Raw genomic sequence first — 26199 nt, forward strand, 5'->3', positions numbered from 1 at the left:
ACTTCCAACAAGTTGCTATCTTGTTCCATCTTACTGAAAACGAGGCTTTTCAGTCATCTTGCCCATGTGGTATGATTTGCATATCTCAAGTGATTCAAAATCAAGTGAGTCCAAACGGTCCATTTACATGGAGTTTCTTCATGCATATACACCAATAGACATGGTTCGCATATCTCAAACTTTTCAAAACGAGTGAGTCCAAAGATCCATCAACATGGAGCTTCTTCATGCGTTTTATACCATTATGACTTACATGGCAGTGCCACAAGGAGGTGGTACTATCATTACTATCTTATATCTTTTGGCATGAAAATGTGTATCACTACGATCGAGATTCAATGAACCATTCATTTTAGGTGCAAGACCATTGAAGGTATTATTCAAATAAATAGAGTAACCATTATTCTCTTTAAATGAATAACCGTATTGCGATAGTCATAATCCAATCATGTCTATGCTCAACGCAAACACCAAATAACAATTATTCAGTTTTTAACACCAATCTCGATGGTAGAGGGAGCGTGCGATGCTTGATCATATCAATATTGGAAACACTTCCAACACATATCGTCAGCTCACCTTTAGCTAGTCTCCGTTTATACCGTAGCTTTTATTTCGAGTTACTAACACTTAGCAACTGAACCGGTATCCAATACCCTGGTGCTACTAGGAGTACTAGTAAATTACACATTAACATAATGTATATCCAATATACTTCTATCAACCTTGCCAGCCTTCTCATCTACCAAGTATCTAGGGTAGTTCTGCTCCAGTGGCTATTCCCCTTATTACAGAAGCACTTAGTCTCGGGTTTGGGTTCAACCTTGGGTTTCTTCACTGGAGCAGCAGCTGTTTTGCCGTTTCATGAAGTATCCCTTCCTGCCCTTGCCCTTCTTGAAACTAGTGGTTTCACCAACCATCAATAATTGATGATCCTTCTTGATTTCTACTTTCGCGGTGTCAAACATCGCGAATACCTCAAGGATCATCATATCTATCCCTGATATGTTATAGTTCATCACGAAGCTCTAGCAGCTTGGTGGCAATGACTTTGGAGAAACATCACTATCTCATCTGGAAGATCAACTCCCACTCGATTTAAGTGATTGTTGCACTCAGACAATCTGAGCACAAGCTCAACGATTGAGCTTCTCTCCCTTAGTTTGCAGGCTAAGAAAATCGTCGGAGGTCTTATACCTCTTGACGTGGGCACGAGCCTGAAATCCTAATTTCAGCCCTCGAAACATCTCATATGTTTCGCGACGTTTCAAAAAACGTCTTTGGTGCCTCTACTCAAACCATTTATCTGAACTATCACGTAGTTATCAAAACGTGTATGTCCGATGTTCGCAACATCCACAGACGACGTTTGGGGTTCAGCACATTGAGTGGTGCATTAAGGACATAAGCTTTCTACTGTCCGCATAATCGCTACTGTCAACTTTCAACTATATTTTCTCTAGGAACATAACTAAACCAGTAGAACTATAGCGTGAACTACGACATAATTTGCAAAAGGTCTTTTGACTATGTTCAGGATAATTAAGTTCATCTTATGAACTCCCACTTAGATAGACATCCCTCTGGTCATCTAAGTGATCACATGATCCGAGTCAAACTAGGCCGTGTCCGATCATCACGTGAGACGGACTAGTCATCATCGGTGAACATCTTCATGTTGATCGTATCTACTATACGACTCATGCTCGACCTTTCGGTCTCCGTGTTCCGAGGCCATGTCTGCACATGCTAGGCTCGTCAAGTTAACCCTAAGTGTTTTCGCTGTGTAAAACTGTCTTACACCCGTTGTATGTGAACGTAAGAATCCATCACACCCGATCATCACGTGGTGCTTAGAAGCAACGAACTGTAGCAACGGTGCACAGTTAGGGGAGAACACTTCTTGAAATTTTGTAAGGGATCATCTTATTTACTACTGTCGTCCTAAGTAAACAAGATGCATAATCATAATAAACATCACATGCAATTATATAGTTGTGACATGATATGGCCAATATAATATAGCTCCATTGATCTCCATCTTCGGGGCTCCACGATCATCTTGTCACGGGCTTGACACCATGATCTCCATCATCATGATCTCCATCATCGTGTCTTCATGAAGTTGTCACGCCAACGACTACTTCTACTTCTATGGCTAACGCGTTTAGCAATAAAGTAAAGTAATTTACATGGCGTTCTTTAATGACACGCAGGTCATACAAAAATAAAGACAACTCCTATGGCTCCTGCCGGTTGTCATATTCATCGACATGCAAGTCGTGATTCCTATTACAAGAACATGATCAATCTCATACATCACATATATCATTCATCACATCCTTTTGGCCATATCACATCACAAAGCATACCCTGCAAAAACAAGTTAGACGTCCTCTAATTGTTGTTGCATGTTTTACGTGGCTGCTATGGGTTTCTAGCAAGAACGTATCTTACCTACGCAAAACTACAACGTGATATGCCAATTGCTATTTACCCTTCATAAGGACCCTTTTCATCGAATCCGTTCCGACTAAAGTGGGAGAGACTGGCACCCGCTAGCCACCTTATGCACCAAGTGCATGTCAATCGGTGGAACCTGTCTCACGTAAGAGTACGTGTAAGGTCGGTCCGGGCCGCTTCATCCCACAATACCGTCGAAACAAGATTGGACTAGTAACGGTAAGCATATTGAACAACATCAACGCCCACAACTACTTTGTGTTCTACTCGTGCAAAGAATCTACGCAATAGACCTAGCTCATGATGCCACTGTTGGGGAACGTAGCAGAAATTCAAAATTTTCCTACGTGTCACCAAGATCTATCTATGGAGAAACCAGCAACGAGGGGAAGGAGAGTGCATCTACATACCCTTGTAGATCGCTAAGCGGAAGCGTTCAAGAGAACGGGGTTGAAGGAGTCGTACTCGTCGTGATTCAAATCATCGATGATCAAGTGCCGAACGCACGGCACCTCCGCGTTCAACACACGTACAGCCCGGTGACGTCTCCCACGCCTTGATCCAGCAAGGAGAGAGGGAGAGGTTGAGGAAGACTCCATCCAACAGCAGCACAACGGCGTGGTGGTGATGGAGGAGCGTGGCAATCCAGCAGGGCTTCGCCAAGCACCACGGGAGAGGAGGACGACTTGGGAGAGGGGGAGGGCTGCGCCAGAACTTCGTCTGAAGCTCCCATGCGTCTCCCCACTATATATAGGGGTGGAGGGGCTGGTTTCTTGCCCTCCAAGTCCATTGGGGCGTTGGCCAAGGTGGGAGGAAAGAAATCCCATCATTTCCTTCCCCACCGATTGTTATCCCCCTTTTTAGGGATCTTGATCTTATCCCTTCGGGATATGATCTTATTCCTTCTAAGGGGGATCTTGGTGCGCCTTGACCAGGGGTGTGGGGCCTTGCCCCCACTACCCACGTTCATGTGGGTCCCCCCATGCAGGTGGGCCCCACTCCGGAACCTTCTAGAACCTTCCCGGTACAATACCGAAAAATCCCGAACATTTTCCGGTGGCCAAAATAGGACTTCCCATATATAAATCTTTACCTCCGGACCATTCCGGAACTCCTCGTGACGTCCGGGATCTCATCCGGGACTCCGAACAACATTCGGTAACCACATACAAACTTCCTTTATAACCCTAGCGTCATCGAACCTTAAGTGTGTAGACCCTACGGGTTCGGGAGACATGCAGACATGACCGAGACGTTCTCCGGTCAATAACCAACAGCGGGATCTGGATACCCATGATGGCTCCCACATGTTCCACGATGATCTCATCGGATGAACCACGATGTCAAGGACTTAATCAATCCCGTATTCAATTCCCTTTGTCTATCGGTATGTTACTTGCCCGAGATTCGATCGTCGGTATCCAATACCTTGTTCAATCTCGTTACCGGCAAGTCACTTTACTCGTTCCGTAACACATCATCCCGTGATCAACTCCTTGGTCACATTGCGCATATGATGATGTCCTACCGAGTGGGCCCAGAGATACCTCTCCGTTTACACGGAGTGACAAATCCCAGTCTCGATCCGCATAAAACAATAGATACTTTCGGAGATACCTGTAGTGCACCTTTATAGTCACCCAGTTACGTTGTGACGTTTGATACACCCAAAGCACTCCTACGGTATCCAGGAGTTACACGCTCTCATGGTCAAAGGAAGAGATACTTGACATTGGCAAAGCTCTAGCAAACGAACTACACGATCTTTGTGCTAGGCTTAGGATTGGGTCTTGTCCATCACATCATTCTCCTAATGATGTGATCCCGTTATCAACGACATCCAATGTCCATAGCCAGGAAACCATGACTATCTGTTGATCACAACGAGCTAGTCAACTAGAGGCTCACTAGGGACATATTGTGGTCTATGTATTCACACGTGTATTACGATTTCCGGATAATACAGTTATAGCATCAATAAAAGACAATTATCATGAACAAGGAAATATAATAATAACACTTTTATTATTGCCTCTAGGGCATATTTCCAACATCTTCTCCCTGGCCAGCACCCCGCACGCACGCTTGGCCGATTCCTGGCGTCGGTAGCAACGAGCCTCGCCGGCGTTGGAAGCTTCTGCGGTGGCTGCACCTTCCGTGGCGGCCAACAAGGGCCCGAGCCCTCTCGCCACGCCACCCGGCGCCGCCCAACACCCCCTGGCTCTCCGCGTGTCCCTGCCATGCCAGCGCACGCCCGTGGCACCGTCGCCGTGGCCCGGCAAGCACGGAACGTGCTCCCTGCCGCCGACGGGCCGCGCCACCCCCGTTCCGTCGAGCTCGCCCATAGCACCAAATCCCAGCCCGATTAGCACCTAAATGGAACCGGTGGACCTCAACGGCGATGCCCAAGCCCCTAATCCCACTGCCCAACCACAGCACCGCCGTAATCACTCGCCGGAGACCCCCGTTCACGGCAACCGCCTCGGGCCGCCTATAAAAAGGGCCCCCGAGCTCACCCTCGTGCATGCATCATCACCACTCCTCACCAACGCCACGCCAGGCAACTAGGAGGTCCTCGAGGAGGTCTCCTCCCCCAACTCCGGCCGCCCCGATCCGCCTCGGCCTCCACCACGATTCGCTCCAGTGAGGCCATCTCCGGAGCTCTAACCCCGTCAATTACTCCCTCTAGCTACCAGGAGCCTAACCCCCTCCTCAATTTGATCTCTGCAGCCCTCTCCGACGAGTCCCTCGACCACCTGAGCCGCCGTCCGCCGGAGCAAAGCTCGCCGTCGACGTGGTACTCACCGGCGACCACCACCACCACCAACCGACGCGGAATGGCGCCCTGAGCACGGAGGTACCCTCCGATCCCCCTGCCTCGCCGTGGATCGCCGCCGGCGACCACCACGGCTGTCGGGCGCTGACGAGCTTCGTCCCCCCCCTTTTTGAAAGTTCAAACCTGACGAGTGGGACCCCACCGTCAACCTCTCCGCCCTCTCTATTGAATCGTTTTCTGGAAGCGCCTTCGGGCAAAATGCGTTTTCCCTTTGGGCTGGCGTAGTTTCTGCCGAAGCGTTTTCTGTTTTTATAAGCTAGCCCCTGGAAACTTTCTGTTTCATTACAGATGAGTCCCTGGGCAAAAAACCTTTATAACTTTTAATCAGAAAAGTATTTTTGATTGATTCTTTTTCTGTTCCCTTTAACATTTTGTCTAGTTTTTTATAAGATTTATTTGAAAAATATTTGGAATACTTTCTGTGCACTCCTTGGTATTTACGATAGAGCATATATTTTCTTTATACCGTAGATACCGAAGGAGGTGACGGAGCCGCGAATTTCACCGAGCTAGGCTCCGACTACTCTGAACCAGGCAAGCATGTTTGAACTTTTGATATGATGAGTGTCTTGGCATGTTTTGTATTTAGTTAGTTTCATGGCATGTTGAGGAGCATATCGATGAACGTTATTTTATGCAATATTGAGGTAAGTGAGTTCGATGATCCATAAGTGGATCGATGTGAGTATGAATGGCCATGTGTTGGCATGAGGATGGGTAAGATGGCAGTGTCGTAGCCTGCCAGTCTTATGCCAGACTATGTGACTTCAGTGTCAAACCGTATCGGTCCAGTTCCTCTCATTTCCTTCCCTGTACTACCACATGTTTTCCGCAAGGAATATGGTTTAGTAAGTTGCAAACCGCTTTTCTGGTACACACCAAAAGGAGAGGCCGTGATGATGGTTCCATGGCCCTGGATTAAAGCCAGTCATCCGGTCAGGGGGCATGGGTGTTTCCGGTTGGGACCGAGAGGGGGGCACCCCTTAGAGCGCGCGTATATAAATTTGATCCCATGCTATTCGAGATTGTGATCTCCCCGTCTCAAAAGTTTTTCTTGGACGATGTCTAGGGTGATTCCTAGCATCGAGAGGTAGGATGGGTGTGTACTGGTTAGCTGTGTTTTCTTCCGAAATACCGTAAACGGAACTAGTCCTTCGTGACTACGGAAATCCGTTGGCTGTGGGAATAATTTTGTACAAACTCTGCAGAGTCATATATTTCTCCAAATCATCTATTCCATGTCCTAGATCGATATTATCTTATCCTAATAAAATGTCAGTTTTGATGGCAGAGACTCCGGTGATTCGCATGAGTGCTAATTCCGGTTAAATGATTATTCATGTGGATGGACTAACCCATTTATTCCCATGGATTAAATGTTTATTATGAGTATTATTTACTTGTGAATAAAAGCCCTTTCTGTGATGTCGCCCCGACGTCCGACTGTCGCGTTTCTTTTAAAGCCCTTTCTGTGATGTCGCCCCGACGTCCGACTGTGGCATTTCTTTTAAAGCCCTTTCTGTGATGTCGCCCCGACATCCGACTGTGGCATTTCTTTTAAAGCCCTTTTTGTGATGTCGCCCCGACGTCCGACCGTGGCATTTCTTTTAAAGCCCTTTCTGTGATGTCGCCCCGACGTCCGACTGTGGCATTTCTTTTAAAGCCCTTTTTGTGATGTCGCCCCGACATCCGACTGTGGTATTTCTTTTAAAGCCCTTTATGTGGTGTCGCTAAGACGCCCGACTGTGGCATCATTTCCTTATATTTATTTGTTCACCTTTCGAGGCGTCGCTTCAGACACCCGATCGGTAGTTATTTATGTTTTGTTGGGATTTCAGGCGGACTACCGCCGTTTCCCTTTTACTTACCTTGTTATGCTAATTTTTTTGAATGTACATTGGTGAATTATTCATGACGCATCCATGCATGCATTTATTATATCTTACGTCCGAACTGTCTTGCGAGTACTTTCAAAAGTACTCACTGGCTTGTTGATTTGGCCAGATGCTGACGAAGGCGATCTCATGGATGAAGAGTTTGATAGCGAGTCCGACACCTAGAGGAGTCCCAGTCAGTCTCGTGCGACCCTGGATTTGGTCACTGTTTTATATCCGCTTCCGCTACCAAATAAATTCATCGAGCCTCACCTCGACGCTCGATGAGATGACAGACTTAGAGTCTTGTATTTCTCTCCCCGCTGTGTTTCTCCACCACCGCCCTATCCTCGAGTCAGTAGTATGCCTCCACACCACTGTGTCATGTCCGCCATTATGTATAATTATTGGCGTGCTTGTAATAATTTGGTTGAGCAACCGTAGTTCGACCCTGTAATATATTTTATGCTACTGGCTTATTGTATCAAGAATCTGTCTACCAGTGAGGAGGATTTCTCTCATACTGGACTCAAAAGATTGGTTTCTCAATAAATATTTTTATTGGAAAACCGGTCGTGACAAGCTTGGTACCAGAGCCAGGCTGACTGTAGGAAGCCACTAGGTGCGATCGCTAATTGGTTATTAGCATGATAGAGCTAATTTATATTTTTGCAATTGTAGTCATTTTCTGTCAGTCAGCATAAATTTATGATCTGACCATGCAGAATTTTTGCCTACTTTTGTAGATGGCCGACAACAGCTGCGAGTCTCAGACCTTCGCCAACGTGCCCGATGGGTTCGTCAAGCTTCTTTCCTTCATCGTTCAGGTCGCGATGGGGCCATCTGTGCGCCCAGTTTTCACACTCTGCCAGCACCGAGTCAACGACAGTCTGACCATGCACCAGGCCGCGGTGCAGTTCAAGGGAGGGCGTGGTGAGTTACGCCGCTTCCGGTTCGTGGGAAGAGCCATGCCTACGGAGAGGCATGCTATGCAGATGGCAGCCCGCGAGGCGATAGCTCGTCTCAGGGATGTCCTCCCCGTGATGAAGACTCGTCGTTACCGCTATCTTCCATGCCATGTGCCTTACACCTGTCACTACGCATACTCCTGCCCCAGAGGAGAACGAGACGAGGCTTTTGAGATGCTCATTGAGTATCTCCGGGCCCTGGAGGCAGCCTTCGACAACCTGGTGGACGACTTCGTAGCTACCCGCATGGACTCAGTTCATGGCTGTGCTGCCAACAGGAGGGAGCTCCTACCCATCGCACCGCCACTGACTTTTGTCTCGTCATCAGCATCTTATACGCCTACTCGTCGCCTGCCTTCTACCGAAGAATTCAACCAAGTCATTGCACCCACTTCAGCGCGCACTGCACCACCCTTCGCGCCCACTCCTGTACGTGTTGCTCCGCCCCTGGCAACCGCTCCGTCCACTCTGCGCAACACTACACGTATGGAGCCCATTAGCGAGGAGGAAGTCGAGTCCCCAACCTCGCTACGCCTCGCCCTCGGCAGGGCAAAGGAGGTCGTCAACATCTCTGCCTGAGTACGCTTAGCTGCCATGTAATGTACCGCTTTGTAAGATATGTACATAGGTTGTGAGAAGTAGCCTGTTTGCGCATCATGTAGGATCTGGAGAAGTGCACTAGCCTAAATAACATGTCAGGATTATGTACGCATATCCTGAGTGATGTATTGTATAATTACCGCCCGCGTGTAAGATATGTAATGAGCAGTCCTTCTCCGTGCGCAAGTCGATTTGTTTTTCTTAAGTAAGCTGGGTTATTTAGTTTTATTTGCCAGCTTTATGCATTTTTTGGAATTGTTTTTGCGACTCTTTCCGCTTTTCTTATGAGTTTTACAAAAAATATTTCCCCAGAGTGAAAAATGTCTCGTCCTTGGACTCGCTCCATGCCAACTCCACCAGAGGAAAATTATGATGCACAACCCAGCAACGAGTTCACTCAGGGACAGTCAAGCCAACAGGGCAGTGAATCGGCACTTTCACAAATGTGCCGCCTTTATGAGCAGAGTCAGCAACAACATCGTGAAATGATGAACCAAGTCATCAACATGGGAAATCACCATGGACAGTATCAGCAGCATTCCAAGTTATCTGAGCTACAGAAGACACGTCCTCAAACATTTTCTCACACTGACAAACCTCTTGAAGCCGAGGACTGGCTTCGAGATATGGAGAGGAAATTAATTATTGCAAAATGTTCAGACCCCGAAAAGGTATTGTATGCTCCGCACTATCTCACAGGAGCAGCCGCATCGTGGTGGGAGAATTTTCTGCACATGCATCCCAACGAAAATGACATAACCTGGGATGATTTCAAGGAAGGTTTCCGTGGTGCACACATTCCTAAGAGTATTATGAAAATCAAGAAGAGAGAGTTCGATGACCTCAAACAAAGGAACATGACAGTGTCAGATTACAACAGTCAATTTACTCTATTGTCCCGCTACGCCAATGAAGAGCGTATGACTGAAATCAAGAAGATGGAGAAATTCCTTGACGGTCTGGCGCCCGCGCTTAAATGCCAACTGGTCGTGCACACTTTTCCTGATTTTAAAACACTGGTGGACAAAGCCATTACTCTGGAAAATGAGAGACGCAGTCTGGAAGATATCCGCAAGCGAAAAAGGGACCAGACTAATCATGCTCGCAATCACCGAAGCAAGACAGATTTTCAAAAGGGTGGGACACACAAATCCTCATCCAATGTCTCACGCCCAATCAAGAATTTTCATGCAAGGGACAAGGAATTCACCTATCGCCCCGGCGTTACTTGTTACGCTTGTGGAGAAGAAGGGCACTATGCCAAACAGTGCCCCAAGCCAAGGAATTCAACCCCAAAGCCGAACAACGGCGGCAACAATTCCGCGCCCAAGCGAAACAATTTCAATCCCAACAATAACCACAGGAAGGGTCATCTGAACCACGTAACCAAAGAGGAGGCACAAAATGCTCCGGATATCGTACTCGGTACGTTTCCTGTCAACACAATACCTGCAATGGTTTTGTTTGATTCTGGAGCTTCTCACTCTTTCATTTCGAAAAGTTTTGCTTTGCAAAATAATTTTTCGATGCTTCCCTTGGAGAAATCCATGATCATCAAGTCCCCTGGGATTCAGCAAGTTACTCAGAATTACTGTCAGAATGTGGTCATTGAGTTCGAAGGATTGGAGTTTCACGCAAATCTTATTGTGTTGGAAAATAAAGGACTGGATGTCATCCTAGGGATGGATTGGCTAACCACCAATAAGGGTTTTATCGACTGTTTCAACAGGACCGTAATTCTCACACACCACCAAGGGAAGACAATAAGAGTATCAGCCAAGGAAGGAAAAATACCCCGGCAACCGAGATTAAATAAGGTGGACGTTTCTGAGCTAAACAAGGTTCCAGTAGTGTGTGAATTTCCAGATGTATTCCCTGAAGAACTACCAGGCATGCCACCAGACCGGGAAATAGAATTCCGCATTGAGCTAGCACCAGGAACCACCCCCATATACAAGAAACCATACAGAATGGCACCATCCGAGTTGATCGAGTTGAAGAAGCAAATAAAGGAATTACTGGAAAAGGATACATTCGAGCCAGCTCCTCACCTTGGGGATCACCAATTTTATTTGCCAAAAAGAAGGATGGAACGCTGAGATTGTGTATTGACTATCGAGCACTTAACATGGTCACAGTCAAAAACAAATACCCGATGCCAAGGATAAACGATTTGTTTGATCAACTCGCTCAGGCCAAGGTATTCTCAAAAATTGACTTAAGGTCAGGATACCATCAATTGAAGGTACGAACGGAAGATATCCCCAAAACAGCCTTCACCTCCAGATATGGACTGTACGAGTTCACAGTGATGCCATTTGGATTAACTAACGCCCCAGCATATTTTGTTCACCTCATGAACAAAGTATTTATGAAGTTTATGGACAAGTTCGTCGTGGTATTCATCGACGATATTCTGGTATACTCCAAGACACCAGAAGAGCACGCAGAACATCTCAGGATTGTGCTAGGAGAGCTAAGAAAACACCAATTGTATGCCAAGTTCAGCAAGTGCGAATTTTGGCTAAGACAAGTAGGCTTTCTAGGCCACGTGCTGACCCAAGACGGTATCGCAGTGGACCCAGAGAAAGTCAAGGCCGTACTTGGCTGGAAGTCACCAGCCAGCGTAACAGACATACGGAGTTTCTTGGGAATGGCAGGATATTACCGCAGATTTATTGAAGGATTCTCCACCATAGCCAAGCCTATGACACAGTTGCTCAAGAAAGATAAGAAGTTTGAATGGACAGAAGCCTGCGAGAAAAGTTTCCAAGAACTAAAACGGAAGTTAACGACAGCACCGGTATTAATTGTACTCGACATACACAAGAATTTTGAAGTATATTGTGACGCGTCCAGAAAGGGTCTCGGATGCGTGTTGATGCAGGAAAGCAAGGTTGTCGCCTACGCTTCAAGGCAACTTCGCAAGCATGAGGAAAACTATCCCACTCATGACTTAGAAATGGCAGCAGTTATTCATGCACTCAAGGAATGGAGGCATTTCTTACTTGGGAATCGATGTGAAATATATACGGATCACAAAAGTCTCAAATATATTTTCACACAGCCAGAACTAAACTTACGGCAACGACGTTGGTTGGAGTTGGTAAAGGATTATGATGTTGGTATCCATTACCATCCAGGGAAAGCAAATGTAGTGGCCGATGCCCTTAGTCGGAACCCCAGCTCCGACGAAAACAATCTGCACAGCTTGAGGCCCGAATTCCAACAAGAATTTGCCAAGCTCAACTTGATAATGGTAGCAGAAGGCACCATATCAAACTTGGAAATACAACCCAACCTTGTGGAGAAAATTAAAGAAGCTCAGCCCGGTCACACCAGCATCGAAGGCATCAAAAGAAAGTTGAGTATGGGCAAGGCCTCGGAATTCGTCATAGACAATGAAGGAATATTATGGTACGGAGAAAGGCTCTGCGTGCCAAACATAGAAGACCTTAAACAGCAAATTTTAGCTGAAGCACACACCACTCCATATTCAATCCACCCTGGAGGAACCAAAATGTATAAGGATATTCAGGAAAGATTTTGGTGGCACGGTATGAAGAGGGACATAGCCACCTTCATTGCATGTTGCGACTCATGTCAACGCATAAAAGCTGAGCATCAGAGACCAGCCGGACTACTGCAACCGAACAAAATACCTGAGTGGAAATGGGATGAAATAGGGATGGATTTCATTGTCGGACTACCTCGGTCACGACACGGGAATGATGCCATATGGGTCATCACTGACAGGTTAACCAAAGTGGCACACTTTATTCCAATAAAGACGACCCACACCACTCAGAGGCTTGCCAGGATTTATCTTTCCCGCATAGTTTGTCTGCACGGTGTCCCGAAGACTATAATATCCGACAGAGGCACTCAGTTCGTCTCAAGATTTTGGGAGCATTTACAACAGGCTCTGGGAACCCAACTAGCCTTCAGTACCGCATACCACCCACAGACTGATGGACAAACAGAACGCGTAAACCAGGTTTTAGAAGACATGCTGAGAGCATGTGTCCTCACATATGGAACCAGTTGGGAAGAAAGCCTGCCATACGCCGAGTTCGCGTACAACAATAGCTACCAGGCCAGCCTACAAATGGCACCATTTGAGGCTTTATACGGACGAAGATGTCGTACCCCGTTAAATTGGTCAGAGACCGGAGACAGCCGCATCTTCGGACCAGACATGCTCAGAGAAGCCGAGGAAAAGGTCAAGCTAATCAGAGACCGACTTAAGACCGCTCAAAGTCGACAGAAGAGTTATTATGATCAGAAACATCGTAGGGTCAGCTTCGAACCCGGTGAGTTCGTATACCTGAGAGTATCCCCTATGAGAGGACTGCAACGGTTTAAGATTAAAGGAAAGTTAGCACCAAGATTCATTGGACCATTCTGCATAGTGGCACGAAGAGGCACTGTAGCCTACCAGCTAGACTTACCCGAAGACTTGTCCGACATTCACGACGTGTTCCACGTCTCTCAATTAAGGAAGTGCGTAAGCAACCCAGAGAAACAAGTATCCCATGAAAACATTGACGTGCAGCCAGACCTCACTTATCGGGAACGTCCCGTAAGAATATTAGAGGAGTCTGAAAGGAGGACCCGACAAAAGACCATCAAGTTTTTCAAAGTCCAGTGGAGCAATCACACCGACAGTGAAGCAACTTGGGAAAGCGAGGATTTCCTTCGGACAGAGCATCCACACTTATTTAAGGATCAGCTGAAATCTCGGGGACGAGATTTTTCCTAAGGGGGTAGGTGTTGTGACACTCCAAAATTTTAATTTGGTTTTTATCAAAAACTTTGTGGTTTTTTTTGAAAAGAGGCCATTTAAATCTTCTTTCAGAAAACCTTCCTCTTAAAAACTTCCTTTGCTTTGGCAAGGATTTTATTTTTTTCAAACTTTGGTGTTTGAATCTTTTGAAACTTCTTCTCTGTTGGTTCGCTCTCAAATCTATTTTGGGAGTTTAATCTTTTTCTTTTAAAAAGAAACTCTATGAAAATTTGGGATTTTCATATCTTGAAAACCACCCATGACTTGGCATTTTGCCCATGTGGTAAAACCCCTCCAAAACCTCCCCTGCTCCTTGTAATCAACCTAAGTTCTCTGTCCCAACTAATCCAAGCAAGTTTTGGATTTTATTCTAATTATTTTTCCTCTCAAATCATTTCTGAAAATTATTTGGAGCCTGAGTGATTTTCAAAGCAAGTACCCTTTTGCATTTGAGTTTTGACCTCAAACCAACTCTCCTGGATAGTCCTTTGTACCCACAACCCAGAACCATCTTGATCCACTCCTTCTCTTTTCAAATTTTTCAAAATTCAGTCTCTGCAAGTTTGGACGAGATTTGCCAAATTTGATGAAATTCATATCTACACTCCTCCAAAAATTCCACCAAAATTCAGGCAGCCTACTTGAGCAATGAGAAGCCACTCCACCAAAAATCAGCTCTAGGAAAAATCCCCAGAGGCCAAATTCATTCTGTCGAACACCTGAGCTGCACTGTTCCTTTGCAAGTTCAGAAAGTTCAGAGATTCAGTCGTTTTCCCTTCGTCAGACTCGGTCACGCGGCCACAGTGCGCCCTGGCGCATTGCACGCAGCCTCTTCTCCCTGGCCAGCACCCCGCACGCACGCTTGGCCGATTCCTGGCGTCGGTAGCAACGAGCCTCGCCGGTGTTGGAAGCTTCTGCGGTGGCTGCACCTTCCGTGGCGGCCAACAAGGGCCCGTGCCCTCTCGCCACGCCACCCGGCGCCGCCCAACACCCCCTGGCTCTCCACGTGTCCCTGCCATGCCAGCGCACGCCCGTGGCACCGTCGCCATGGCCCGACAAGCACGGAACGTGCTCCCTGCACCGACGGGCCGCGCCACCCCCGTTCCGTCGAGCTCGCCCATAGCACCAAATTCCATCCCGATTAGCACCTAAATGGAACCGGTGGACCTCAACGGCGATGCCCAAGCCCCTAATCCCACTGCCCAACCACAGCACCGCCGTAATCACTCGCCGGAGACCCCCGTTCACGGCAACCGCCTCGGGCCGCCTATAAAAAGGGCCCCCGAGCTCACCCTCGTGCACGCATCATCACCACTCCTCACCAACGCCACGCCAGGCCACTAGGAGGTCCTCGAGGAGGTCTCCTCCCCCAACTCCGGCCGCCCCGATCCGCCTCGGCCTCCACCACGATTCGCTCCGGTGAGGCCATCTCCGGCGCTCTAACCCCGTTAATTACTCCCTCTAGCTACCAGGAGCCTAAACCCCTCCTCAATTTGATCTCTGCAGCCCTCTCCGACGAGTCCCTCGACCACCCGAGCCGCCGTCCGCCGGAGCAAAGCTCGCCGTCGACGTGGTACTCACCGGCGACCACCACCACCACCAACCGACGCGGAATGGCGCCCTGAGCACGGAGGTACCCTCCGATCCCCCTGCCTCGCCGTGGATCGCCGCCGGCGACCACCGCGGCTCTCGGGCGCCGACGGGCTTCGTCCCCCCCTTTTTGAAAGTTCAAACCTGACGAGTGGGACCCCACTGTCAGCCTCTCTTCCCTCTCTATTGAATCGTTTTCTGGAAGCGCCTTCGGGCAAAATGCGTTTTCCCTTTGGGCTGGCGTAGTTTCTGTCGAAGCGTTTTCTGTTTTTATAAGCTAGCCCCTGGAAACTTTCTGTTTCATTACAGATGAGTCCCTAGGCAAAAAACCTTTATAACTTTTAATCAGGAAAGTATTTTTGATTGATTCTTTTTTTGTTCTCTTTAAAATTTTGTCTAGTTTTTTACCAGATTTATTTGAAAAATATTTGGAATACTTTTTGTGCACTCCTTGGTATTTACGATAGCGCATATATTTTCTTTATACCGTAGATACCGAAGGAGGTGACGGAGCCGCGAACTTCACCGAGCTAGGCTCCGACTACTCTGAACCAGGCAAGCATGTTTGAACTTTTGATATGATGAGTGTCTTGGCATGTTTTGTATTTAGTTAGTTTCATGGCATGTTGAGGAGCATATCGATGAACGTTATTTTATGCAATATTGAGGTAAGTGAGTTTGATGATCCATAAGTGGATGGATGTGAGTATGAATGGCCATGTGTTGGCATGAGGATGGGTAAGATGGCAATGTCGTAGCCTGCCAGTCTTATGCCAGACTATGTGACTTCAGTGTCAAACCGTATCGGTCCAGTTCCTCTCATTTCCTTCCATTTACTACCACATGTTTTCCGCAAGGAATATGGTTTAGTAAGTTGCAAACCACTTTTCTGGTACACACCTAAAGGAGAGGCCGTGATGATGGTTCCATGGCCCTGGATTAAAGCCAGTCATCCGGTCAGGGGGCATGGGTGTTTCCGGTTGGGACCGAGAGGGGGGCACCCCTTAGAGTGCGCGTATATAAATTTGATCCCATGTTATTCGAGATTGTGATCTCCCCGTCTCAAAAGTTTTTCTTGGACAATGTCTAGGGTGATTCCTAGCATCGAGAGGTAGGATGGTTGTGTACTGGTTAGCTATGTTTTCTTCCGAAATACCGTAAACGGAACTAGTCCTTCGTGACTACGGAAATCCGTTGGCTGTGGGAATAATTTTGTACAAACTCTGTAGAGTCATATATTTCTCCAAATCATCTATTCCATGTCCTAGATCGATATTATCTTATCCTAATAAAATGTCAGTTTTGATGGCAGAGACTCCGGTGATTCGCATGAGTTCTAATTCCGGTTAAATGATTATTCCTGTGGATGGACTAACCCATTTATTCTCATGGATTAAATTTTTATTATGAGTATTATTAACTTGTTAATAAAAGCCCTTTTTGTGATGTTGCCCCGACGTCCGATTGTGGCATTTCTTTTAAAGCCCTTTCTGCGATGTCGCCCCGACGTCCGACTGTGGCATTTCTTTTAAAGCCCTTTCTGTGATGTCGCCCCGACGTCCGACTGTGGCATTTCTTTTAAAGCCCTTTTTGTGATGTCGCCCCAACGTCCGACCGTGGCATTTCTTTTAAAGCCCTTTCCGTGATGTCGCGCCGACGTCCAACTGTGGCATTTCTTTTAAAGCCCTTTTTGTGAAGTCGCCCCGACATCCGAGTGTGGTATTTCTTTTAAAGCCCTTTATGTGGTGTCACTAAGACGCCTGACTGTGGCATCATTTCCTTATATTTATTTGTTCACCTTTCGAGGCGTTGCTTCAGACACCCGATCGGTAGTTATTTATGTTTTGTTGGGATTTCAGGCGGACTACCGCCGTTTCCCTTTTACTTACCTTGTTATGCTAATTTTTAAATGTACATTGGTGAATTATTCATGACGCATCCATGCATACATTTGTTATATCTTACGTCCGAACTGTCGTGCGAGTACTTTCAAAGTACTCACTGGCTTGTTGATTTGGCCAAATGCTGACGAAGGCGATCTCATGGATGAAGAGTTTGATAGCGAGTCCGACACCTAGAGGAGTCCCAGTCAGTCTCGTGCGACCCTGGTTTTGGTCACTATTTTATATCCGCTTCCACTACCAAATAAATTCATCGAGCCTCACCTCGACGCTCGATGAGATGACAGACTTAGAGTCTTGTATTTCTCTCCCCGCTGTGTTTCTCCACCACCGCCCTATCCTCGAGTCAGTAGTATGCCTCCACACCACTGTGTCATGTCCGCCATTATGTATAATTATTGGCGTGCTTGTAATAATTTGGTTGAGCAACCGTAGTTCGACCCTGTAATATATTTTATGCTACTGGCTTATTGTATCAAGAATCTGTCTACCAGTGAGGAGGATTTCTCTCATACTGGACTCAAAAGATTGGTTTCTCAATAAATATTTTTATTGGAAAACCGGTCGTGACAATGCGGGGGCGTTCGTCAGTCCAAATTGCATTACTGTAAACTCATACAGTCCGTATCTGGAGGTGAATGCTGTCTTGGGGATATCTTCTGTCCGTACTTTTAATTGATGATACCCTGACCTTAAATCAATTTTTGAGAAAACCTTGGCCTGTGCGAGCTGGTCAAATAAGTCATTTATCCGTGGCATTGGATATTTGTTTTTGATGGTGACCATGTTGAGTGCTCGATAGTCTATACATAACCTTAGTGTCCCATCATTTTTCTTGGCAAATAATACTGGTGAACCCCAAGGAGAGGAGCTGGCTCGAATAAATCCTTTGTCCAGTAATTCATTTATTTGCTTCTTTAATTCTACCAATTCAGAGGGTGCCATTCTATAGGGTTTCTTATAAATGGGGGTGGTTCCAGGTGCTAGTTCAATGATGAACTCTATCTCACGGTTTGGTGGCATGCCTGGTAGTTCTTCGGGAAATACGTCAGGGAACTCACATACCACTGGAACTTTGCTTAACTCTGAAACGTCCACCTTGTTCAACCTTGGTTGCCGTGACCTCTGTCTTTCTTGAGCTGCAATTTATATTGTGTTCCCGTGATGATGGGTAAGAATTACAGTCCGATTGAAGCAGTCGATAAATCCCTTGTTGGTGGTTAACCAGTCCATTCCTAGGATAACATCCAATCCCTTATTTTCCAATACAATGAGGTTTGCCTGAAATTTTAATCCTTCAAACTCAATAACCACACCTTGGCAGTAACTCTGAGTAACTTTCTTAACCCCGGGGGACTTGATGATCATGGATTTTTCCAAGGGAAGCATTGAAAAACCATGTTGCAAAGCAAATTTCTTTGAAATGAACGAGTGAGAAGCTCCAGAATCAAACAAAACTGTGGCAGGTATTGTGTTGACAGAGAACGTACCAAGTACAATATCCGGGGCATTCTGTACTTCCTCCTTGGTCACATGGTTCAGGTGACCCTTCCTGTGGTTGTTATTGGGGTTGAAGTTGTTTCGCTTGGGCGTTGAATTATTTCCACCGTTGTTCGGCTTGGGGGCCGAGTTTCTTGGCTTTGGACACTGTTCGGCATAGTGTCCTTCTTCCCCACAAGCGTAGCAAGTAACACCTGGGCGGTACGTAAAATCCTTGTCCCTTGCATGAAAATGTTTGTTTGGGCGTGGAACATTTGTTGGGGACTTGTTTGCTCCATTCTTCTGAACTTCAGTCTTGTGCCGGTTGTTGCGAGCATGAGTGGTCTGGTCTCTTTTGCGCTTGCGAAAATCTTCCAAGCTGCGGTGCTCATTTTCCAATGTAATGGCTTTGTCCACAAGTGTCTTGAAATCTGGAAAGGTGTGTATGACCAGCTGGCATTTTAGTGCTGGTGCCAGACCGTCCAGGAATTTTTTCCATCCTTTTGTTTTCAGACATATGCTCTTCGTTGGCGTAACGAGATAATTGAGTAAACTGACTATTGTACTCAGTCACTGTCATGGTCCTCTACTTGAGGTCGTCAAACTCCCTTTTCTTGATTTTCATAATGCTCCTGGGAATGTGCGCCCCACGAAAACCTTCTTTAAATTCTTCCCAGGTGATGTCATTTCAATTGGGGTGCATGTGTAGGAAGTTTTCCCACCATGATGCAGCTGCTCCAGTGAGATATTGAGGTGCATATAGTACCTTCTCACTGCCTTGAGAATATGCTGCTTCACTGCCTTGCTAGCTTTGCTGTTGTTGTTGCTGGCTTTGCTCATAAAGACGACATATTTGAGAATATGCTGCTTCACAGCCTTGCTGACTTGACTGTCCCTGTGTGAAATTGTGGCTAGTCTGGGTACCAAAATTTTCTCCCGCCGGACTTGGCATGGAACGAGTCCAAGGACGAGGCATTTTCCAGTCTGGGGTATTTTTTTAAAACTCATGAGAAAAACTTAGTGGCAAAATAAATCATTTTGCAAAAGCGGAAATTTAAGAACTCAACATTTTCAAGGAAATGCTTGATTGCGCACGGAGAAGGACCGCTTAGTACATATCTTACATGCAAGCAGTAATTATACAATACATCACTCAGGATGTGCATACACATACCTGACATGTTATTTAGGCTAGTGCACTTCTTCCAGTTCCTACATGATGCGCACACAGACTACTTCTCACAACCTATATACATATAAACATATCACACAAGCTGGTACATCGCATGGCTGCTAGGCGCAATCAGTCGGAGATGGTAAGGACTTCCCTTGGCCTGCCAAGGCTAAGACCCAGTGGTGCTGGAGACTCAGCCTCCTCCTCACTAATAGGCTCTAGGCATGAAGCACTGAGTTGTGGAGCTGGTGCGGGTGCGGTAGGTGGTGCAGCTCTGACTGGAGTAGGAGCGATGACTTGGTCAAATTCTTCAGGAGTAGGCTGGCGGTTTGCAGTGGCGCGGATGGCAGGTGTATAGGATGCTGCGGAAGAGACGAATGTCAGTGGTGGTTGTCGGTGTCGAAACCGGCGGATCTCGGGTAGGGGGTCCCGAACTGTGCGTCTAGGCCGATGGTAACAGGAGACGAGGGACACAATGTTTTTACCCAGGTTCGGGCCCTCTTGATGGAGGTAAAACCCTACGTCTGGCTTGATTAATATTGATGATGTGGGTTACAAGAGTAGATCTACCACGAGATCAAGGAGGCTAAACCCTAGAAGCTAGCCTATGGTATGATTGTTGTTCGTCCTATGGACTAAAGCCATCCAGTTCATATAGACACCAGAGAGGGCTAGGGTTACACAGAGTCGGTTACAATGGTAGGAGATCTACATATCCGTATCGCCAAGCTTGCCTTCCACGCCAAGGAAAGTCCCATCCGGACACGGGACAAAGTCTTCAATCTTGTATCTTCATAGTCTTGGAGTCCGGCCGATGATGGTAGTTCGGCTATCCGGACACCCCCTAGTCCGGGACTCCCTCAGTAGCCCCTGAACCAGGCTTCAATGACGACGAGTCCGGCGCGCATATTTTCTTCGGCATTGCAAGGCGGGTTCCTCCTCCGAATAATTCATAGAAGATTGTGAATACCAGGATAGTGTCCGGCTCTGCAAAAATAAATTCCACATACCACCGTAGAGAGAATAGCATTACACAAGATCAATCTGCTGACGTATTCTGCGGCGTGACGTCACACCACTTCCAAGCCTTTACTCTAATTGTTTTTATTGTTCCACCTCAGCGCATTTAGCGAGGTGGTTTCCTTGGCACGTCTTGTCGAAGCAGAGATCGTGTTCCCCTTATTCTGGGATTCCCATCAATACGGACGTGGGTAACCCAACCGCGCCATTGATTGTGACGCTTGGGAGATAAGCGAGTTTTACCAGGCCGGTGGGGACACATGTTTCTGTCCGCCCATATAAGGGGATAAAGATCCAACCTTTTTACCTGCACCTTCTTCCTCCTTGGCTTATCCATCTCCGTGAACTCGAGCTCTAGTGCCCAAGCCCGCACATCTCACCTCAACCTTCTCCAAATATGTCCGGAGCGGGAGGCAAGTGGATGGCCTCCTCCATCACGGAGGGGCATATCCAGAAGCTGCGCAGCGCCGGATACTTGTCCAGCGACATCGCGCATCGGCTCCCTGACGAGGGAGAGCTCATCCCCACCCCTAGGCCCCATGAGAGGGTAGTATCCCTTCCCCATTTCCTCCGCGGACTGGGCTTCCCACTTCATCCATTTGTCCGGGGGCTCATGTTCTACTACGTCCTAGATTTCCATGATCTGGCCCCAAATTTTATCCTCAACATCTCGGCGTTTATTATCGTGTGAGAGGCCTTCCTCTGCATCCAGCCCCACTTCGGCTTGTGGCTCAAGACCTTTAGTGTCAAGCCGAAGGTTGTGAAGGGCAGCCAAGTGGAGTGCGGAGGCGCCATGGTGGGCAGGATGTCCCACGTTACGTGGCTGGAGGGAACCTTTGTGGAAACCATCAAGGGGTGGCAATCGGGGTGGTTCTACATCACCGAGCCGCGTGACGCCGATTGGGCGGCGGCCCCCGAATTCAGATCCGGCATCCCTACACGGCTCACCTCCTGGAAAGAGAGTGGCCTGATCTGGGGGAATTCGGAGGAGCTGACCGGACTCCAAGCCTGTATCCAGAAGCTGGTGGACAAGAAGCTCAAGCTTGTCAACGTAGTCCAGGTCATGCTCATCCGCCGGATTCTCTCGTGCCAACGACGGGGTTTCAACATGTGGGAGTTTGATCCGGCGCAGCACCAGACCCTGAGCGGGCTCTTCGACACTACGTACGAAGATGTCTGGAAGGTGCTATTCAAGGGCGCCGAAGCTCCCGCATCCGCTACCGAAGATCGCGGATTCCGCTCGCAGCCCCCGGCTGACGAGGTAAATGATTTTGTCCTTTAAGGGACGCGTGTTATTCCTAGTTTGACTCCATGCGGGATCTAAACTCCCTTTCCTTTGACGGGACTGGCTGAAGAAGGCCGCATAGGCTATCTGTTCGGCCCCATTGACAGAGGACCCAGCTGACGCCCGCCTAACGGGGCTGCTGGCTCCGGCACCCCATGTGGTGCCGGAGAAGAAGGCCAAGAATAAGGCCACGGGGACTCGGAAGAGTTCCCGTTTTCAGGTGCTATCGGATGATGAATCCGAGGCCGACTCCTCCCACCAAGGCGAGGAGGAGAAGAAGAAAGCTTCTCCCCCAGCGGGGGGAGGGAAGAAAAGGAAGGCCTCCCCAACAAGGGAGGCCGAAGGGTCCAAGAGGGGAAAAACTCTTCCCCCGGACTGTTCTGCCAACGCCAGTGATGACGACGAGGACTGGCCTCCAAGGGCCAAGCCTCTGGCGAGATCGTAAGTATCCGGACTCCCGAATAACTTCAAGGTTTTTATTTTCCACCACATAATGTCTTTCTAATGCCGCATACAACCCTGTAGTCCACCTAAGGATGATCTCCCCACTTCGTCGAGCGGGTCCTTAGGGGCGAAGGATATGGATTCTCTTCCGACTGCCTCCACCCCCCGTGATGCGGATGATGCCGAGGTGGGATCCCAGGAAGGGACCCACCAGGAGGAGAGGGCCCCGGAGGTGTCGCAGGACAATCTCCCGGACTTTGCACCGGACTCAGCCCCGGAACCCATAGTGGCTCCGGAGTCTGGCGGGCGACCCCTTCGTAAGAAGGGCAAGACCGCGACGCCGGCTGCCTCCATCCAACCGGAGGTGCCGGATAATTTGCTGGAGGCGCTCAATGGCGCCTCCATCGAAGAGGAACACCGCACTATTATGAGTGCGGTGATTTAGAAGGTGCAGCTCGCCAAGAGCGGGCTGACCGAAGCCTGCAACAGCCTTCTAACAGGCTTTGAGGTAAGAATTTCAATATATGTAAAATGGTACCGCATAGACAGTAGCCCCTGATGCTTGGTTCAGTGTTCGGAAAGAAAAGCCGGACTGAGGATCTTTAGAAAGATAAACGCAGGAGTCATGAAAATATGTCAATATGGGATTGCAGGCTGTGCTGCCGACCTCTTCCGCACTGACTGCGGAGGTCAATACTTTGAAGGAAAACCTCGAGCGATCCGAGAACGAGCTCGGCCATGCCAAGAAGCAGCTCGAGGAAAAAGAAGGTGAGTAATACCTTATGAAAATTGTACCTTACAGAAAAGGATTTGGTTGCAACAAAAATGACAAGGATAACTGGGGTATTGCAGGGGCCACTAATGAGGTGGCGACCCTGAAGGAGGCGGTGGCCGCGGCCAAACGCAATGCGGCTGCGGAGCGCACCGAGCGAGAGAAACAGGAGGCGCGGGTGGCGGAGGTATAGCAAGAGCTCCAGGATCTCATGAAGAAACACGAGAGCCTGGAGCGTGACTCGAAGACTCGAGAGTCTGAGCTTGCAACGGCTCTTGAGAGTGCCAAAGCCGCTAAGGCCGAAGCCTACAAGGCCCTCCAGGAGATAGAGGCGGTGAAGAAAATAGCAGCGGGTAAGGCATTTTTCATGCAAGCATGTGAGTGTTAATTACCTGTCGCTTACCTGAATTCGGAGCTCTCCAGGAGCGTTCGCAGATCTTCCTCGTAGCGTGTCCGATGCTGCCGCATTCTACCGGGCCGAGGAGGGGAGCTCGATGGAGAAGGTCTTCTGGTCTCAGTAGAGGCCGAACATCCGGTGCCCCTTAGCGACCAGTTGAAGCAGCTGGTCGAGCTCCAGAAGGGGGCCGAACAGGCCATGAAGGGCCTCATAGTTCAGCTGTGGCCTAAGGAGGCCATGCCTGGGAGCTACTTCGGCCTGGTGCGGCGGCTGGTGGATGCGTGCCCGTGGGTTGAAGTCATCAAGCACTCCGCCTGTATTGAAGGTGCCCGTCGGGCCCTTGCCCGCGCAAAGGTGCACTGGGGCAAGATGGATGCCCAAAAGCTTGTGACGGACCCACCACCAGAGGGCAAGGTGTATCGTACGACCGAGATGTATTATAAGAGTGTGCTAGAGGGCGCCCACACTATTGCGGGTGAGTGCTCCAAAGATGTAATATTTGAGTAGACTCGCATTTTGTTATCCTGTGCACTGAAAACTTGGTTCATATGCGCTAAGCAACGCTTGTTAATTTAAAATATGACCTTCTATGCGGCTGTTTATCAAATCTGAGAGATGGCAAGTCGTCGGCTTCAGCCCCCATGCCACGAGTGCTGGGGTGTTCGGGATAAATTTGGGCACTCTTGTTTCCATATTTGGGTCCATCGAGGGAGGCGCTCAACACAACGAAGAAGGCAACCGGACTTATAATGCTTGAACACTCTCAGTTAGTCATAGAATTCTATAATTTTAAATTTCGGCGAAGCCCCTAGTTTTCGGAAGGCCGAATTTGGGGCGCTATCCACGCCTTGGCCAGACAGAATCCGGCTCCTCGCTCGAAGCGGCATAAGTCTTTAGGGACTCGCAAAGAACCTCTCGAATAGCGACCAGCTCTCGCCTCATCATGACGGTCAGTTTTAGCTTTCTCCACTGAGGCGTTAACCCAGCTCAACTAGGGCGCAATCACAGTGGTTCTCCCAGTGCTACCTTAGCCGATAAAACGGAACGTAAGGTACCAAAACATGGGAGCCGGGCAAACCCAACTATTGACCCAAGAACATGATTCGGAGCCGATGCATATAATGCTATAAGTTCGGGGTGCCGCACTTGTGAAAGTGTTCGGACTTATCACACCATAACGCGGGAAACATAAGCCCCTGGTGTATTTAGCCGTACCAAAACATACGGATGCAACATGTCATAGATGAACATATGTGTAAGAAATAAATGCAATTAGAAGCAAAAATGTGCTGCATTGATTTTTTCAATAAAAACTGATGTAAGTGCAGGACGATACAAGTGGCACGGTAAGCAAGGTATGGGACTGTTTAACATGTCCCCCTCCAGGGGTAGGCTATGGAATAATGCATAAAACAGATTTAATGCTCATGATGGAGACCACCTAGATTTTCGTTGTAGCCTTTCTCCTTCCCTGGCTGTTGCATCGTGGGTTCGGCATGTCTGCTACCGGACAGGGCCTCTAACGAACGGAGTCCTGTAGGTAAAAAATAAAAGGAAAAGAAAAAGAAACGACACACTTAAGAGCCCCTGGTGCGGTTGAGCCGCAGTCTGGGCTTATCGTGGTCGAGCCCCTTGCCCCATGCCCATGGTATCTTCAGAGCGTAATGGAGTACGCGAAGGGTCTGTCTTAATGTGTTACAGGGGCTGGGGTTGGGGCCGCACTGCTATGCGTGCTTGGAACGGGCCAGGTGGTCGTGTTGTAGGTTACTCCGGGCACGCTTAGCTGTGTCCGGCCGCTTGGCAGCCGGACTCGAGAATTGCCTTAAAAGGCTACTTTGTACTTCTGCCGCGAGAGCCGCTGTATGTTCCTCCGTTCGGGGGGAGCGTTCAGTGTTTCCGTTGACCGTGATGACTCCTCTAGGGCCTGGAACCTTGAGCTTGAGGTATGCGTAGTGCGGCACCGCATTGAACTTTGCGAACGCGGTACGTCCGAGCAAGGTATGATAGCCGCTGCGGAACGGGACTATGTCGAAGATTAACTCCTCGCTTCGGAAGTTATCCGGGGATCCGAAGACCACTTCCAGTGTAACTGAGCCTGTACAATTGGCTTCTACACCTGGTATGACACCTTTAAAGGTCGTCTTGGTAGGTTTAATCCTTGAGGGGTCTATGCCCATTTTGCGCACCGTGTCCTGATAAAGCAGGTTTAGGCTGCTACCGCCATCCATCAGGACTCTGGTGAGATGAAATCCATCGACGATTGGGTCTAGAACCAATGCGGCGAACCCACCATGGCGAATGCTGGTGGGGTGGTCCCTTCGGTCAAAGGTGATCGGGCAAGAGGACCATGGATTGAACTTCGGGGCAACTGGCTCCATCGCGTATACATCCCTGAGTGCACGCTTTCGCTCCATTTTAGGTATGTGCGTGGCATATATCATGTTCACCGTCCGCACCTATGGGGGGAAACCCTTCTGTCCTCTATGGTTTGGCGGTCGGGTCTCTTCCTCGTCGTCGCTATGTAGCCCCTTGTCGCTGTTTTCGGCAATTAACTTGCCTGCCTGCTTGAACACCCAACAGTCCCTATTGGTGTGGTTAGCTGGCTTTTCA

This window comes from Triticum aestivum, chromosome 3B (assembly GCF_018294505.1).
Source record: "Triticum aestivum cultivar Chinese Spring chromosome 3B, IWGSC CS RefSeq v2.1, whole genome shotgun sequence".
NCBI classification, from domain to species: domain Eukaryota; kingdom Viridiplantae; phylum Streptophyta; class Magnoliopsida; order Poales; family Poaceae; genus Triticum; species Triticum aestivum.